This window comes from Phyllostomus discolor, chromosome 11 (genome assembly GCF_004126475.2).
Source record: "Phyllostomus discolor isolate MPI-MPIP mPhyDis1 chromosome 11, mPhyDis1.pri.v3, whole genome shotgun sequence".
In the NCBI taxonomy this organism is placed as follows: Eukaryota; Metazoa; Chordata; class Mammalia; order Chiroptera; family Phyllostomidae; genus Phyllostomus; species Phyllostomus discolor.
In genome coordinates, this window is record NC_040913.2 from 79,427,626 (window position 1) to 79,447,237 (window position 19,612).

The 19,612-nt window shown below is 47.6% G+C and overlaps 1 long non-coding RNA gene across 1 annotated transcript; it reads right to left on the reverse strand.

The window, feature by feature from the left end:
- Positions 1-946: 946 nt before the first annotated feature.
- Positions 947-19,478, reverse strand: LOC118497440. The gene is made up of 3 exons (XR_004899969.1): positions 19,219-19,478; positions 3,640-5,711; positions 947-3,385 (listed from the first exon to the last, which is right to left on the reverse strand). It is a non-coding gene; the product is annotated as an uncharacterized LOC118497440 (long non-coding RNA).
- Between the last annotated feature and the right edge of the window lie 134 nt (positions 19,479-19,612).

The window sequence follows — 19,612 nt, forward strand, 5'->3', positions numbered from 1 at the left end:
AAAGCTGTCATAAACATTCACGGATCAGTGTTCATGTGAAAATACTTTTTCATTTTCTGGAGCAAGTGCCCATGAGCGTGACTGTGGTCACATGGCACTCCCATCCACGTGCAGTTTTGTAAGAAACTGCCACGCTGTTTTCCGGGGTGGCTGCCCCACTTACACCTCCGGTGAGGAACCCGATTTCTCCACGGCCTTGTCAGGCTTGGGTGGTGTCGCTACTGTTTATTGTAGCAATGCTGGTAGGTGTGCAGTGGTATCTCACCGTGGTTTTAATGTGCATGGCCCTACAGCTGATTAGGTTGAGTACCTTTTCTCATGCTTTTTGCCCTCTCTGTATATTCTATGGGGAAGCATCTTTATGTCTTTTGCCATTTTCTAATTGAATTGTCTGGGAAGTTTTTTTTTTCCTGTTGATTTTTATAAGTTCTTTATACAGGGTCAGGTACAAATAATGCCCCTTTTGTATTACCAAATCTTTTATTACAAAATCATAGGTATGTAATACTGTAACATAACAACACCACACTCAAGACACCATATGACATTTTAGGTGAAATGTTCGAATTAAAAGTATAAATTATGACACCCGTATTACTACCCCACCAACCACACTCACACAGGCCTTACTTCCGCCAGACCCTGTGTATTCTAGATGCAAGTCGTTTGTCAGAGGCGTAGTTTGAAAATAAGTTTCTTTTAATCTATAGCTTTGCTTTTTTTGTTTTTGTCACATGGACTTTCTCAGAGCAAAAGTTTTAACTTTTTATTAGTTTTTCTTTTTATGGGATGGTGTTTGTGGGGTCAAGTCCACGAATTCTTTGCCTAGCCCTAGATCTCAAAGACTTGGCCCTACGTTGTCCTCTAAAAGTTTTATATACTTTCATATTTTAAATTTGAATATATGATTCATTTTGAATTAATTTTTTATAGAAAGTAAGAGGTTTAGGTCAAGTTTCCTTCCTCTTCCCTTGTGGGTACCCACTGTTGCAGCGCCATTTGCTGCGGAGTCTGACCTCCCTCCATCGAATTGCTTTCACATCTTTGGCAAAGTGCAGCCGGCATGTTTGCGTGGTTTGATTTTGGGTTCCCTATTCTGCCCCATTGATGTGTGCATCTCTCCCTCTGCCGATACCACGCAGTCTGGGTTGCAGTGGCCACACAGTCAGACCTTGGCAGATAGAGTGTTACTTCCTACTTCATTCTTCTTTTTCACAATTGCTGTAGCTATTCTAGGGATGGTCTTTTCCTCTAACTCTTAGAGGAACCTTCAGCACTGACTGTAAGTGGCGTTCTGCTGTGCTTCCTTCCTGTAATTGCAAACACACACATCCACACACACAGAAAGGGCGTTTTGGATGTTAGTGTCCAGAGCATGGTCTTTCTAGGGTTGTCATTGGCTACACTTTCACTCTCAATTTTCCTTGTCACTCTACCTTCCTTGTGCCACGTGGCCACGAAGCTCTGCATTTCATTAGACCCAGGTGAAACAACTGTAGAGCCACAGACCATGAAGAGACCAGGAAGTCCACACTCCAACTTCACAGATGCGGACAACCAGGCCCAGAGAGGTTACGAGACTTGCTGAAAGTTGAACAGAGAGTTTGTGCCAGTAGCTGGCCCATAATGAGGGCCCTGACTACGGTCTGGTGCTGGGGGTCTTGCCACTCAGCCTTGAACTTGAAGTAGCACAGCTCAGCAGTAGGGTCATTTGCCCACCTAGATCAAGGTCATTCTTGCATCAGCTTCTGCCAGGTTTTAAATCAGAGGCAAGGGGAGAGGCCAGGAGGAATGGAGGGAGAGGAGGTAAAATAGAAAAGGACTTTACTTCTGCTGCTGCCCCTTTAACCACTTCAGAAGGTTATAGCTTTCAGTCCTGTCAAAAGCGTGAACAAAGGAGGTGACTAGAACACAGTGGGGAAAGAGACACGAGTCCTCACCGGGTGTTAGGGTTAATGGTCTAGCAGGACAGGGGAATCAACTACTAATCAGCCACTAATTGCAAGTCACCGTGGGTGATTACCTAAGGCCCCTACCCTGCCCCTTGCCCTCAAGGAGTTTACCATCAACCTGGCAGAGCTGGCAAATGCTTGTTGCCCAAGTGACAGGAAATATGAGCTCATAATTCGGTAACAGTCATCTCTGACTGTGGAAACGCTGTACTTTTTCTGATGCTCATTTCAACAGAGAGCGAAGAGTATAGCCTTCTGGTGAGAACCAATGAAAAATCGTTTGTTTTTGCTCCGTCTTTCATTAGGCGTGCTGCATGTCTAGACCAGCTGAAGAGCATTCTGCTGAGTCCACAATGGTGCAAGCGGCGCTGACAGCCGTGTCCCTGCTCGTGTAGCCTGGCCCAGGTGCGCTGCAGGACGCACAAGTGCCTCCCTCCTCCCACCCTCCTGGCCATAATTACGGTCCTGGGGGAGACTCGGGGACACAGAAGACCCTTTAGTGTCAATATCCAAACCACACTGGTGGGTGGGCTGTCTTATTGGTTAAATCCCAAAGGTGTATCAGCGAGCAAAGGAGCAACCATTGCCGATAATCCTGATTTAGCCTTTGCTTACTGTTTCTTCTAATTAAGAAACAAAAGTTTGGCATCCTCTCGCAACTTCCTGGTTCGGGCTGACAGTCATCGGGAAGGCACAAGAGGGGGTGAGAGGGCCGGAGCAAGGGTGACTCTGGAGCAAGGTGGCAGGGGCAGCTGGTGACAGCTAGCAGTGACGGCCTGTGCAAGGATAAGGTCAGGGCAGAGCAAAGAGGCAGCCTCATGCAGTTGGGAGGATGGCTGCCTACAGGGCGCTGAGCAAATAGGCATCCCAAGGATAAGGGGACCCAGAGAAATCGAGACAGGAGATAGATATAAAAGTATCCATGCACCCATACATATGTGTATGTATGTGAATATGCAGGGGTGAAAACAAACACACTTCCTAGCTCTGAGAAGCCCCGGGGGAGGTAACATCCCAGGAGCAAAGGGCACACACACTGAACATGCAGATCTGGGCTTTGAACTTTCACTTTCCATGAAAAGGAGACAAGGCTTCCTAGGGAGCCGGCCGGCTCAGGGCTGGGCAGGGGACGCACACGATGAGCCGTGGGAACAGCTCATTGCGGAGGAAATGCCCCTAGAACGGCGGGCACGCATCAGAAGTTCGCAGAAGCCACTTTCACAGGGATCCTACTGTCAAAATCTGGGTCAAATTGAGCATCAAAATAATTAATGACAACGATGGATTGTAACCCACTGAGTACTAGATTACAATGAGTAATAACTCATTTGTTTACGAACAAATGAATTTAAAAATGGGAAATGAGACATTTTCTCTTTGCTATAGAATGCCAACTACTAAATGTGTAAGGAATGAGCCGATTAGAAAATTACCTTCAGCCCTGGCTGGCGTAGCTCAGTGGATTGAGTTCAGGCTGCGAACCAAAGCATCGCAGGTTCGATTTGCAGTCAGGGCACATGCCTGGGTTGCAGGCCGCAGGCCACAGCCCCCAGCAACTGCACATTGATGTTTCCCTCTTTCTCTCTCTCTTTCTCCCTCCCTTCCCTCTCTAAAAATAAATAAATAAAATCTTTTAAAAAACTTGCTAATGAAACATTTTTAAAAAATAAAAAGAAAAGAAAATTACCTTCAGGCAAACATACATCATCGTAATAAATTCAGGCAAGAACATCAATGGGCGCTAAAACCAGCTGGTGAAAGTGGAATGAGTAATGGGAAATCCGTGATACATATTAATTACAAAAGAAAAAAGTAACTTTATAGTAGAGAAATGGGCCAGACACTATCCTAATCAAGTGATCGAAGTTGCTATTGGGACAAAGGGACATCAGGGGCCACCCAATATGTTGCAGTGAGAACACAAAATCACTTTGGTGGCGTTCCGCTCGAAGTGCGGAACGTGCTGTAGCCTGGGGCTCGCCACGAGGAGGCACAGGACAAACTCAAGTTGAGGGTCATTCTACAAAACGTAGTCTTTATAAAGTCAAGGGCACAAAACTCATTCTAGAGAGACTGGAACATGGGACAGAACTGAAGTCTTTGCTAGCAAGCCCATCCGAGCTGACACTTAAAAAGGGTATGGCCGAAAACTGTACAGTTCTATATACTTGGTTCTATTCTTGCAACTTTTCTGTAAGTCTGTACTTGCTTCAGCATGTATTTGGTTCAAAATTAAGATAGATTAATAATTGGAGATCGGAAGGGTGGCATGGGTGACAGTCATGTGCATGTTGATGCTTCTCCAAGTGCCTCCTGGGGACAGACGTCAGTCTGCGGACAGACGTCGGGCTGCATACCTAACATTCTGCACCAGGAGAAGGAGCTTGTGCCATACTCTCTGTCCACCACCTCCCTAAGTACACTGTGCTTCCGCTGACTGGTTTTTTTTAAAGCCCAACTTTCTTCATGAAGGAAGTAGTATATTGATTACTTTCTGGACCAAGCCTCTCATGTCCTCAGAGAGTGACTCTTAGGAGTGGCACTGGTGTAAATCACAATGAAACCTGGATTGAAACTTCATAAAGGAGACTATTAAACTGGAGCTCTCTCCTGGGAGCATCGCAGTTAAAAATAGTCACCGTCCTATGGTGTCAGATGTCTAGTTCAGAACATACTCCTCGATGCATTTTGGGTGGAAGCAATCAGCACCAGTTGGACCTCACACAGGTGCAGGCCCAGGAATCTCATGGACTTTTTCCAACCAGGATGTTTTCCATCTCTTAGCATCTCTAAGTCCTCGAAGGAGGGAACATCCCTTCACACTCCTTTAGTCCATCATTGACTCGCCACCGAATGAACAATGGTCAAACTCTTGCAGTGGAGAGGAAAAAATACTAAGTAAAGAAACATGTTTAAGCAAATTAGTGAAGGCGAAAAGTTTCATGCAACTTTAAGACCTCCCCCGTACCTAAAAAAGCTGTTCCTGACAGATGCTACACTTAGTATTTATGTCTAGAAAACTGGAAAATAAACATCTGTACTTGATTTCTTTTTAAATCCTCAGCTAAGGATATGTTTATTGATTTTAGAGAGACAGGAAGGGAGACATTGATCATACACACCCAGACTAGGGATGAAACCCGCAGCCTAGGTATGTGCCCTGACCGGGGATCGAACTCGCAACCTTCTGGTGCATGGGACAGCACTCCAACCAACTGAGCCACAGCCCTAGCCAAGGTTGCACTGGATTTTAAAAGTCTTTGGTCATCTATTAATAATTCTCTCGTATAAACAGAAATCTTTGTTGGCATGTTCCTCTCATGTGATTGCAGACATTCTTCCTGCTGGTTTTACATTTTCCCCTTTTGGTTAATTCTTCTTGCTAATTCTGACCTGGTATAAACCTTTTTTTTTTCCTTTTTAAACTTCTTGTGTTTATGCATCAACCCATACTGCTCTGCTTCTGTGGCCAAGAACATGTGTTGCCAAGGTAAACAAGATCACTTGATTGGAACATCGTGGTTCAGAGTGGCAGGGACTTCAGGATCCAGGAGCTTGGCGGTTGTGCAACAAACTGGGTCACACGGCCTTTTGGGCCATTCAAGTACAGCCAGTGGGAGGAACAGTCAAAGAATCAGCAGGATCCTTGGTGCCAGCCCAGCATTGTCAGCAATTGCCGCATATCCAGGAAGAACATAAACACCACCACCTTGACCCAGGGAATCGATTGTCCTTGCTACACCAACCCTTCTGTAGCACCTGTGGGCGACACAAAATGGGGCTATCTGCCCAGGTCTGGCTGTTTCCTTCTAGCTAGCGGTGTTTGTCCCAGGTCTCCAGAAACCATCTCATCAACACTGCTGTGCTTGAAAATGTGAGCAGCACGCACGGGAACAGAGCCCTGGAGGGGGCAGGGACAGTTTTCAGAGGTCAGCAGGAACCCTGAAAAACAGATCATGTTGCCACAAACATGGTGGCTGCCAGGCCAGTCAGAGCCCTGGGGATGGAGCTCTACTGAGGTACCATTTCACTTCCAAACTTGAACATCAGTATGGTGTTCATCAGTATGATGTTCGATGGGAAGGCAGTCCCCTGCCTTCCCCCACAGCCACATTGCCCGCCGCCCACTGACTCTCCTTCCTTCCACCAACGCCACGTCGCGTGGTGGTCCCCACGTAGCCCACACCATTTCCCACCTCTGGGCTCAGCTCTGCAGTTCCTCCTGCCCTTTTGACTAAAGGCCCAGTACTTGTCTTGGAAGAGGCACTCGGGCATGGTTGTTGAACTGAGCCACTGAGACCTCAGGCCCCTTTTCTTTATGTGGACCAGACCAGCGGCTGGTGTTGACTGGTTGGCTGTTCTTGAAGGCTTGCTCTCGGTTCATTTCCCATAAATGTCAGATCTGGCATATCTCAGAAACATGTTATGCCCATCTCAGAGATACAGATGCTGATCAGAATTTTAACCTGAAGAAGACAACTTCTGCATTAGCTTAACCAACAGCCCACACAATATAACCTCTACAGATACCTTGGGTCATAAGGGGAATTGCCTCATCCAGACTGAAACATACCCGAGGTGTGACTCTGTCTGTCCCTGTGTTAACAAAGCACTCATTCTCAAGGCTCTTTGTTGCTATGGTAATTTTCTCTGTTGACTTCACCATGAGTGAGGATTCTAAGGCCCTGTCATTCCCCATCATTAAGACACCCCTATAATTCTCCATCCAGATGAGAATACTTCTGAAGGTCAGAAGGATTAATACGAATAATGACTCCAATGCGTCATGTATAAATAAGACAATTCTTGGGGAATTAGAACATATTGTTCCATATGGGGCTTCCCACATCAACAGGCCCTCAACAACCGTTTCCTGACTGAGTGTACCTCAGTTTTCTTCTCCCCAGTTTCAGTGTAATATCCTTAAAAGCAAAGATGATGTTTAATGCTTCATCTAGGTTATTCATAACATTGGATATATAATAGCTACTCACAATGACCTGTTAATTGACTCATGGTAAGAGGTTCTTCCCCAGTGAAAATTCCCTATGGGTAGCTAGGGACATAAGAATAGAACTTTGTGGGGAAGTTAAGGCTAGAACATTTGGGTGGGTCACCAGCATAGAGGAGATAGTGTTAGCTAGGAGTAAAAGCTCTCCCAAAATAGTATAGATACCAAAGAAAACTCGACTCAGTGAGGAGACATCAAATGCTTCTATAGGGGGGTAAAATCCTCCTGTCTACATGATAGAGGTCATGGGCGTTTACTAATCCTAGAACGGCACTTAATAAAGTGTGAGAGGGAGAAGGGGAGGAACTTGGAGGTTATTTTATTTAAGGAAAAAAGTGAGAAAATGAATAACTTTAGGCAATGCCAACTTTGATAATGATGATTGAACACGAAAATAGTAAAAAGAGACTCACTCTGTCGACACAAGAAAAAGCCTTGGACCGCCTACGACTCCTGTGGCTTCCTTTTACAGAGAGGAGACGAAGGCACGGAGAAGCTAGATGGCATCAGTGCCCCGCTGCCCTCCTGGGAAATTCTTGCAGGGGGAGTTTGACGGCATTGAACTGCCCATCGGCCGTTACTTCAACAGTCCTGGGGAAACTTAAATCTTCGTTCATAAAGCATGAATATTCGCCATGTGAGACAAGCAAGTGAAAACTTTTCAAAAGTTTTGCCAAGATAAGGGACTTCCCTTCAGGTTTGGTGACTCTAACCCCCGCCAGGTCTAGGGTAGCAAATGTGCATCTGTCCCTGGAGGCAGCAGAAGCATGAAGAGGGAGGGGGCACCCGGAAGTCCGGCGTAGCAGCGCTGCATCTGGCCCCCGCGAGGGCAATCCTGGCCCTCGCTCCCTTCGGCCCTCGGACTGTGAAGTGTCAGCATCTGATGCAGGTACTCCCCACAAAACTGGAAAGTCTAGTCTCAGAGTACACTGAGGACACAAACTGATGACAGAGCAGAAAGCTCGGTTTCAATCCTGTTACAGTTTTAGCAGTGACAGAAATGTCACCCTTGTAAGGTCACTTTATGTTATACCAAGACTCTCCTAGTATTTCAAGGGTCGTCAGAGTCACAACATTGCGAGAGTCAACACCCTGGCATCTATCATCACACCTGCATCACCCACTTCCCGCAGTTCCACAGTGTATCCGGAGTACAGGACAGTGCATGCTGACTGCCCACCCAAGCCACTTCTGGCACGGTCAGAGCCCCAGGCCTCCGCCGGCGGCAGCCCAAGTTGCTGTTCTCAAAAAGAATGTTCTAGCACACTGAGCTTGCACCTTACCTCCTTCTACTCCTCTCTTTTCTTTTGCAAACAGCATGGTTTTTCTGGCATGATGATGATGATTATTTTTTAAAGGAAGATTATGTAAGGGAGGGGAGAGGTGGACCTTAGAGGCTCCAAGAACTAACAAGACTCTGGTGCCAGGAAGGCATTTTAATCAGGACTTTAATGCCTTCATTTACTTAATGAAAACTTGTAGATTGATGAATTCCTCAGGGAACAGGTCCCTCGCCCAGCCTGCCGTGCCGCGAGCCTGGGGCTGCGCGTGGTGATGAAAGTGCAGCTGCGGAGTCTGAGCTCCACAGAGAAGTGAGAGCCGTAAACACGCCTCCCTCCAACCCTGCACTGGGGAATCCCTCGACCCCGCACTGGGGAAGCAGGGAAGTTCTTCCTGTAGGTGAAGAGGGCTCATCGGCTGGCACAAGACAGATGACCGTGGCATCCTGAAGTCTGCTCCCTTTGTAGGAATTAGAGTCCTAGAGGCAAAAACGGACCCACCCAGGATTAAGGCACTCCTGAGGAATGAATAGTCAACGGCGCTGACCGGAACTGGCCGGGCCCAGGGAGGACAGTCCTTAGATGGTGTCCAAGATTGAAGAACACCGAGTTAAGGAGGAAAGATCCTGGTTTTATCACTTGAATTAGCTTAGAGGAAGCTGTCTGGGGATTAAAGACATCAATGCCGGTGCTGTTAAATTCACGGTATGCAACCAAAACTGGGCCAGGAGACTTCTTTTTAGTTTCTGGGCCCTGAAGATAAGCCTTAGGAAGTAGGCTGTTAAGTAGTGTTGGAAAAGATCTGTGTCCATCCAGGCTTACTGATGAGCACGGAGGGGTAAAGAAAGGCACAGCGGCGTGCCCAGCACCGCGCCGGGAGCTGGCCACAGCGAGGGCTGCAATCAGATCCCTGGATCCTTAGATGAAAGCCAGCTTCCTCCAGCTGCGGGGATTCCCGCCCCAGGCACTTGCAGGGCCTGGATAGATACTCTCCCGATCTAGGAAGCAGACAAGGGAATCAGAAAGGTAGATATTCTCGGCATGTGTTTACGTGACCATGAACTTTGCTGCCATGTTTTGTTGACCGAGAAGGAGAGGTTAAACCTGATCGACCCTATGCTTATATGACAAGAGGCCTTACAGTCAGACAGACTCAGATTTCAGTCCTTCTTGCACACATACTCAGCTGTGCGACTGAGGGACGAATCCCTGGGTCTCACTAATTCGGTAGCGTGGTGAGGATAATGACTATACCTAATTTAAAGGTTTGGGGAAGGGCTAAACGAGATCATGTGTAGGGAACATTTAGCACTGTGCCTTGTAAAGAATATATGAGCTGTCATTATTACTTTGGCTTCTGTTATATGTGAGTTGGCCGTGGCCAGTCAGCTCCCTTCAAAGTCACCTTGAAGGCTGCCCCATACCCAGGAGCACCCTTGTCTGTGCACCAGGGGCCAGTGTCCTGAGACGTGGTTTCCATGGGCCTTATAAACATTTAGCAGAATAAACCTTAGCCTGGGTCTATCTCTCTCATTTAACACAAGCATAAGTACCCCTGTCTGCCTTCAAAAAGCTGAAAATACAGTTGGAAAAATAAGTCAGAAAGATTAAAAAAAAAACCCTTCTAACAATATAAGGCGCAACTGAAGTTTCAAATAACCAGCGCAGATACAAAGCCGCTGGGTAAGAGGGCATTTAAGAATGGGTAGCCCTTCAGAGCAGAATGGGCTAAGGGATTCCAGGGACGTGTGTGCTGTGAGACAAGTTCAAAGATAATGGTCTTGGCTCCCCAGGAAACAGGGAGGGTAGCAAGCGGACTGGCTGAAGGGGGGCTGCACATAACAATCCTGGCCCCCAGAGGAGCCGGGCAGACGTGACCTAGGGTTACTGTTGGCTCCTCTCTCGCCATTCAGACCACAACACACACGTTCGGATCAAAGCCGTGCAAACGGTGATCAGAGACTGCGGGCCACGTGTGTCCTCCAGGAGGCGGGAGGAAGGAAGCAGAAATCCCCCCTCACCTCATTCAGGGAAGTTACGGGGGGTTTTTTTAATGCCAAGCAAAGCCCCCCAAGTGAGTAAAAAGGCAAGGTTTCTGTGCTTGGTGTGACTGATTTCCCAGGCAGGGGAGGGCAGAGGAGCTTCTTCCTTCTGTAGGAAACAGGAGAATGGGCAAGGATTTAGTGCCAATTTAAGGAAATGAAAGAATGATGTGACCCTGCCCACCCTAGGGGGGAGCCTTCTCTTTATGGCCCCTCAGCATTTTTGTACAGTCTCCGCCCCTCTACAAGGCACTTGCTTATCTAACCGCTTGGGGTTTTTGTTCTCATACTTTTGGAAAGGGTGCCTGGTTACCACTTGATTAGAAGCTCCCCAAGTCAGGGGCTGCTTCCTCTCCCCTTTTGGGTTCCCCTGCAGGGCAGGATTGGTAGAACCGTGAATAGGTGCACGGTTAATGCCTATGAGTGCATCTGGAGAGAGCTGTGTCCCCTGCAGCTTTTACTGCCCAGGCCTCCAGGTGTCAGCCCCCTGGGCGCCAGCTTCGATCCCCAGCTGTTCAACAAGGGCTCTGAAAGGGGTGTCCTGATAAACTGGCCCCTGCTGTGCTGTTTGCTGTCTAACTTGGAGGGTACAACTGATTTCTCCTATCTCACTACAGAAATTCCACGGTGCAAGGGAGGAGGCCTCACTTTGAGCCAGGCTCAGCTTTGTGAGAAAAGTACACAGCAGGTCCAGAGCACGTTATGGGCCAAAGCATTGGTATGTAAAAAAGAAAGAGGGAGAGAGAGAGAGGAAGAAAAGAAGAAAGGAAAGAAGGAAGGAAGGAAGGAAAGAAGAGGAAGGAAGGAAGGAAGGAAGGAAGGAAGGAAGGAAGGAAGGGAGGGAGGAAGGAAGGAAGGGAAAGGAAGAAAGAGACAGAAGGAAAGAAAGAAAGAAAGAAAGAAAGGAAGGAAGGAAGGAAGGAAGGAAGGAAGGAAGGAAGGAAGGAAGGGAGAAACCACCATGCTAAGAAAGAACTAAGCAAAAAATATTCATTTAACTGTGCAACTTTCAAAAGAACATCTCTAATCCGTCACTGGAACACAGAAGCTACAAATAGTGTGTCTGCAGACACAAAACACTAAGCTAGGAGCTGGCCTAGGAAGCTGCTAAACTCTTAAAGCTGGGCTTGGAGGAATAAGTAGGATTGGCCTTCCTGGCCTGGTGAAGCAGGATACTATGAAGGCTTTTTTTTTTTAGTTAAAAATGCTACCTTTATTACTTAAGAGCAATACAGCTACTTTTAAGTGCAACTGTTTGTGTGTCTCCATATTGGTCAAGGTGTCATGCCTGTGATGTTCAAGACAATCACTTCCAAGTATCACCAGATTGCGGCTTTCTGTGGGTGTCGTCATTTGTGTCACACCTACTTCCCATTTCATAAACAGTTGACAAACTGCTCTAGGACATTAAGAAGTTCCCCCAGGCCCCAGAGTAAACCTATACCTAATGCTCTTCCACACCTTATCGTGCCAGAAACAACGAAGTTCTGAAGGGGACGCACTGAAAGCTATCATCAGTGGCCCCGCTTATAGTTTTATCATGTTCACTAACAAGATATATTACAATGGAGCCCTAATTTGCATTACAACTGATCATTACAAGATACTGCACATTCGCCTGAGGACACGTGTGATTCTCATGATGCAAGGTCGCTCTCAGAACAGTCTCCCGACTAGGAGACTAGCAAGTGGAGCGCTCACCACTGGGGCGGGGAGCTGCTTCCCACACTCCAGCCCCATGCTGGAGACAGCGCTTTGCAAGGCCAGCACTGATGGTGAGTGCACACAGTTCTGAGACAGTCTTCATGACGCCTCTGGCAGAATTAAAGACTGCCTGACTTAGTCTCACTGTGGTCAGTATATTAGTGTTATTATGTGCTGTGAGAATTATCTTCCATTATTCGCTTTAGCTCAAGAGAGAGTAAAGAATTTGGGCAAAAATTATGACCAGATTATGACCAGTTCCCTAAGATAAAGAAACAAAGCGATTGCTGAGGTGAACAAAGATGCAACAGCTCTTTTCGTATGTACTCTGAGGTCTTAACAAAAATGTTTTTAAATGCATCGATGAGCTCCCAAGAAAGAGAATGAAATTCTCATGTCCCAAAAACGAAAAGTTCAAAACAACACAACCCCCACCCCGACACGGTCGCCCAACAACCCAGGTGCTGACCTTGCACTTGCTGTGAGGGAGAGGGTGGAAGAATGAGAGTTCTGTAACATGGCCATTTAGAGCGGAGTCGCACCAATTCTCCTGTGCACGTGAATCGCCTGGGTTCTTGTTAAGAGGAAGGCTTGAATTCTGTAGGTCTGAGTGGGCCTGAACTTCTGCATGTCTAAGAGCCTCCAAAATGCTGTTGATGCTGCTGGCCAGGGACCACACCTGGGATCTCGGCAGCATTTAGCCTGCGTGTTGGGCCTCACAAAGGCTTTGCACCTAATGGAGACAGGGAGCTGGACACTGAAATTCCTCCATTCAGCTGGGCCCCTCGTGTGGCTGACTCCTCTGTGAAAAGACAACTAGAAAAATATCTACCAGTTAGGACCGAGATATTACAAGAAAGGTGTTCAGTTTTGGGGTGAACCCTGGGTGAGGAAATAAAGTCTCCCCTGAAAAACAGGAACTCGGGCCTCCACCTTGCATAAATGAGGGATACAAATTTACCTGTGTGGTCTAGAAAGCTCTATGTTCAAGAATAACATAAAAACCTGGCACTAGCTCAGTAGTACCCATGAATCCCTTGGCGAAAATAGAAGCAGCCCACATTTGAAGGATGCTCTCAAAATCCACGCCACGTGAGACTTTCATACACACACAGTCTCCACTACAGTACGAATCAAAAATTACAAAATACACAAGGAAACAACCCACCGTTTGCTAGAATAAGCAGACAAAATAAAATGGAGGGCTAGGCTTGACAGAATAGGCAATCTGAAAGAAAATACAAAAGAAATATTTGAAATGATTAAATAGATACTCAGAAAAAGCGCAACTTCCAACAAAAGACAAGGCATTGTGAAAAATACGTATATTTGAAAAAAAACTTTCTGGGACAAATAAATAACATTAAGTTTAAAGTGCAATGTACAGTTTAACTGCAGATTAGCAAAATCGAAGGGAGAATGTGTGGATTGTAAAATAGGTCACTGTGATTTATCATGGTGAACTAGGAATGCCCAGTTTGCCCATTATGAAGCCAGACAGATAAAGAGATAGAAAATATTAAAGGATGTTAAGAAAAATAGAAAATAGAAAAGAAGGACCAACATTTAACTGAGTTTAAGTTTGGGGAGAGTGAGTGAGAATTTACATTTGAAGATATGGAGGCATAACCCAGACAGAACAGAGAAAAATAAATCTATACTGACATACCCGTGTGGAAGCTGCAAAACACCCCCCCCCACACACACACACCCCTTAAAAGCAGCCAAAGGAAAAAGTAACAAAAAGAAAAAACAGAGAAGGGAGGAGAGAAAGTAAAGAGAAGGGGAAGGAGGGGAGGGGAGAGCCAGGGAAGGGAGGGGAGGGAGAAAAAGACAAATCACGGGCAGGAACACAGCCTGACAAAAGGCTTCTCCGCAGCCGTGACAGACACTGGGAGGCACTGGAATGATGTTTCCAAGTGTTGCAGGAAAACCCGCAGAGTCTGCTGACCTGCATCACAGAGTCTGTGCAGGGCCAAACTGTCAAACAAAAGTTGAGATGAAATAAAGATATGTATTTCAGCCTTGGCTGGCGTAGCTCAGTGGATTGAGCGCGGGCTTCGAACCAAAGTATCGCAGGTTCAATTCCCAGTCAGGTCACATGCCTGGGTTGCAGGCCACGGCCCCCAGCAACTGCACATTGATGTTTCTCTCTCTCTCTCTTTCTCCCTCCCTTCCCTCTCTAAAAACAAATAAATAAATCTTTAAGAATAAAGACATGTGTTTCATCAAAGGCTGAGCGGATGCACTGCTCAGACACACTCCCGAGAAGGGTGTGCCTGAAGAAGGAAACTGGACCCGAATGGGAGAAGCACCGAGAGCCGAACCAGCAAGAACAGAACACGGGGTGGGCAGGAGCAGGGTGAGGGGAGCTGAGGGCGTTTCCGGCGAAAGAGATGGTGGAAACGCCCCACACTCTCCTTCCAGGAGCGCTGCACCTGGCTATCGCCACTGGTTTTGAAGGCTAAATGCGAAATAAAGATACACAGGTAGGTGTTCTCTCCCCTCACTCCGTGCGGTATTTTTTGTCATGCATTTTACTACCTGACATTACACACTTTGTTTTATTTGTTTCTTGACTCTTTCCTTAGAACCTAAGTTCCACGAGGGCAGGGACTTTGCCGTGTTGCCCGGCCTGGCACATACTTGGCGCTCTTGTATTACGGAACACAGAAAAGGGAGCCGGGTCAAGGAGGAGGACTTCCAGTGTGTGGGGTTTAGACTTTCTTCTCCGGGGAACCGGCGGGATGTGGTGGGGGCGTACCCAGCGTCTTTGACCATCTCCCAGGTCCTGGGCTACCACGACCCACGTTATTTTAGCGGAGCTGTGGACAACAAAAACCATAAGCTAGTGAGGAGAATGCACTGGCCTTTCGATCTGACATAAAGTGCCAGTGGGGCATTCTCATCTCGATTTATTGTTTACACACGTTACGGCCTGTTTCTCAGGGAGATGCAGGCTGTGATCCTACGTCCAGTGCAATATCCTAACTGGTCAGTGGAAATCAAATCGGGCTCTGTGCCCTTGGGTCAGGCTTTCCCACTCTGGACAGGTCCACGCTCAATACCAATGAATGATCTAGCAATTCCGGTTTTCTAACACCTGTCCACACAGACCCCCCCCCCCCACCATAGGAACCCTGAAATTCTGGTCCTAACGGTGAGTCACTAGAAATGAGAAGGGCCCAACTTGACCCGAGGCCAGTCCCACCTCCCTGTCAAAAGGCTTCCCCCTCCTCTGTGTTCTCAGCTGCACCCGCCCGAGGCCCTAGGCCCCACTGTCCCAGCCAGACAGACTCCCCAGTCCTGGTGAGCAGCACTCGCCCTGCCGCCAACAGCAAGCCTGTGTTTATAGATGCACGATGACCAGAATAGTTTTCCTAATGAACAGTGTCGGACACTGTGTCCTCATTCAAAGTCCTAATAGCATGAGGGTAAACTTGTAAACACAGATCCCGGGGCAAAGAGCAAGAATGACTTCCCTCCCCCACTTCCAGCCAACGCGAAAGTGGAGAAGACCTTCGGGAGGACGGGCTGAGTAGTTGTCCAGCCACACAGAAAATCCTCTGGTTGTACATCTGAAGGGCGATAAGACAGAGAAATATCCCGAGTGAGAAGAACACAAAGCGTGGCCTCCTGCCCCTGCCCACACCCTGGTGCACACGCATGTGCACACACACACACACACACACCCCTTCTCCTTTTCTGATGGGTCACGTTTGCTGTCCCCTGCGTGCCTTCTCCAGTGCCTTCTCTGCTTGCTCCTTCCTGGGGTTCACACAAGCTCAAAACAATACAAACCCTTCCTTTCATCTTCTCTTTACCATCTTTCGCTGCATTCCTACCCTCCCTTAACCCCTGCGAAAATGACCTCCGCTTCTAAACATCTGGATTATTTTCCTGGTAGCCCCCAATTGCAGCCCATTAGTTAATAAACACCTATCTAACGGTCTTTAGATAATAAACATCTTATCTACTGGTCTCTCCATAGTCCTTTTAACAGAGCCCTGGCTATGTTCACAGAGCTGTGGTCTTCCTTGTTAACCCAGAGCTTGGTGCATAGTAGGTGCTCAATAATCGCAAGAAAGAAGGGAGGAGGAGAAAGTGCTTTGGGAAATGGCGTCCGTGCACACAGTATTCTTCCAAAGGAGTGCATCTCTGACTTCGTGGACCTTGGAGAAATTTTCAAGGACCTGACTACAGACGCACTTGGAGGATGTGAAATCAGGTTCCGTGATCTCGTTGTTCCTAGGCTGATTCAGCTGGCTGAGTCAGTGCCCGCTTGCCTCTCACTCAGTATGTTTGTGTAAGAGGTCCTGCTGTCACTCGAGGTCACCTCTTCCTTTCTGCAATTCCCCAGCCCTGTGATGCAGGTCAGCAGACTCTACCGTATTCCGAGAAGAAGGGGAATGTTAACTTGAATGTAATTCCATGTCCTCAGAAGGGTGAGCCATTGGCAGGAAAACAGCCAATGTTTTCTCAGCCTGGAGGAGAGTGGATGGGAAAAGTAAATAGAAGAGAGACTCAGATTCTGGTGAACTTTCCCCCTTGTTTTGACAGCATTAAACCACAAAATAATTGATGAACCCTCCAGACAATTTTAATCAGCACAATAACTACTACAGAAGGCAATGGCATGGCTGAAGGATTGTTAGGGAGAGGTGCGTGGAGCGGGTGGGGCTGGGAGCTTATCCTTGTGAGTGTGGATGGTGACAGCAAGTTCAGGAAGACCTCGGGTCCCAGGCCTGTGGCACCACGTAAGCCACTAGCAGGACCCTCCCAGGGTCCCGAAGGCCCCTAAGGAGGGAAGGTTGGAGCAATGCCGCAGACACTTTTCATTTCCCCTCAAAGGGCCCAGGATGAAGACGAGGTCGGGGGGGGGGCACCTGCCGTGCTGTTAAATGGACCAGAGGGGCCCCAAGTGTGCTCCCCCCTGGCTCTCCCACCTACGGTTTGGAGATCAAGGCTTTCTGCGCGCAGAGATAAAGCGGGAGTGCAGCCTGTGATAAGAACTGATTCCGTCCTGTACTTGGCCATCCCTGTGTCAGCGCGAGTTTCCATTTAGAAGTGACCTCTCGTGAAAGCAGACGTGGTGCCTGCAGCCCGGGGTGGAGTTTACAAACACACTGAAAAGGGGCTGACATGGATGGACGCCTCTGGTGATAGCAGTGGCTATATTTAGTCCCGGGTCAAGTTAAACACGGGGCCGCTTGCAATACGCATGAAGCGAGCACCGAGAACAAACAGGGGCATGGGGCCAGTCAAAATAAAAGAGCAAAGTGCAGACTCCAAAGAATAAATATGCACAAGCCCTGACCAGAGATAGGATGGGTTAGGTGGAGCTGGTCGCCAGGGTGAGGTCAAGGTCAGCAGAAATGGGTCAATGGCCGAGGGGCTTTTCCCATCGTTCCCATGGCTCAAAGCAAGGAAAATGAATCCTCAAAAAAAAAAAAAAAGCCTTCATTAACCACCTGCTCTCCAGCTGCATTCCACACGACACCCAAATATCCCTCAGGTTTAAAATTTTTCCGACTCACCTTGCTCACTTCCTGGGGAGATCTGAGGCTGAAAGACACCTCCTTTATTCCCCAAACGCTGTTGACACAGTGACCCAACTGTTTGTCATGTCTTCTAAGAGATCAGTTGAGCAAAGACCACACTTTTTTTTCTACAGAACTAGAGTTGATCCACTTTAAAGTTTAACAGCTACAATCTCCTAAAACACTGAGCACCTACAAGCTGATTAGAAAAAAGGGCCCCCTGTGGGAAGGCAGAGCTCTGAGGGCCCTCAGCCGGGAGGGGAGTGGGAGGGTCAGCTGCACTTGCTCACCCTGCATCGCACCTCTGAATCGCCAGCTGCCCCTTCTGTCCAGGGCAGAGCCTGCACGCCTCCCCCACCCCCCCAGCAATGGAGCAGCTGCGCCGTCAGGAAGGTTTATGTTCTTGATTCCTGAGCCTTTTCAACCTGCGGCTGCGCTGTCATTCTCCACCCTAGAGCTCGTCTGGTTTTCTTCTTCATGCACCAAGCTTTCTCTCTAATGTACGTAATGAGTGCGGTAACACACAAATTCACAAAACACTGCAGTTTTTCATTCACTCCTCCAAGCTGTGACCGCCTTACAGGCAGCGAGGGGTGGAGTTTATCTGCAACATGCGTGACCCATAGTGGGTATTCACTAAGTTTTGCTGAATGAATGAAGGAAAAACAGCCTCACAGCGCTTCTGAGCTGGTTTTGAATCACGGATCTCTTTGAAGCCTGATGGAAGCCAGGGACATTTTCCTACCAAAATGCTCATGTACAAACATACAAAATTGTGCATACGGTCTGGGAAGGATCACTAACCTCCAGTGGGAAGGGCTTTAGATTATAAGCCAGGATGAAAAAGCGTGAGTCCTTTAAAAAAACAAAACAGGTAAAGTGGGAAAAGGAACTAGGAACTGACATGTACCAAGAACCTAAGGCTTTGACTTGTAATCTTCCTTAATCCTCAAGACAACCATTTAAAATAGACGTTACTGTCTCCATTCCACAGGTGAGAAACATAAAATTTAAATAGCTTTTCAACTGCAAAATACCAGACCAAGCGTTCAATCCAAATCTGTTTTACTCCCAAACTCGTGTTCTTTCTGCTCTGTCATTCTGCCTCTGGGTATCACAGATTCTCAGTATTCCTCGCACAGTCAATTCCTATTTACTGTGTTTTCATGGAGAGGCTCTCTCAAGAGCTATGATCTAAACCCAGCAAGAAAAGAAATATATTTTAAACATAGTCATCTATTTGGATGAGACAACTTAAGTAATTTCTATAGAGTTCTAGAGAAATCTATAAATTGATTTCTAAATGTATTGGCACATTATATTTTGCTTAGATTCTTAGACCAACAGATTTAATGAAATGAAACTGACTGCAGCTTGAACCTGAGTCTCAGCTTCTCACCTTTCTCCCTGAACAACACAAGCTTCAGCGCCTGCTCCAGCTTCTCTACAAACTACTAGACGGTGGGCTCCAAGCCATCACCCAGCCATGGGGTCTGGCGGCCAGCAGTGCGGCCAGCATCCATGCAGGTGCCAGTGGCTCGGGCTCCCGTGTCCCTTTCCACCAGCGTACGGGGCAGCTGGGGATCAGGGGGCCTGGCTGCAGGGATGGCCGGGAGTGTGCCAGGCGTAGGGGGCACTCAAAGTGAGAAGGAGATTAGGCAATGCCTGAGTGACCGAATGGCCTCCTACCTGGAGAGGATGAAGAGCCTCGAGGCTGATGATCAGGGCCTGGAGTGCAAAGTCCAAGAACACCTGGAGAAGAAGGGACCCTGGTCAGAGACTGGGGGCATTATTTCAAGACCATGGAGGATCTGAGGGCTCACACCTTCGCAAATTCTGTGGACAGTGCCTACATCATTCTGCAGATTGACAATGTCCATCTTGCTGCTGATGACTTCAGGTCAAGTATGGCTGTGTGCTAGTCTGTGGAGAGTGACATCAGTGAGCTCTGAAAGGTCACTGATGTCTCCAATATCATCGGGCTGCAGCTGGAGACAGAGATTGAGGCTCACAAGGAGGAGCTGCTCTTCACGAAGAAGAACCATGAAGAGGAAGTAAATGGTCCACAAAACCAGGCCTCCAA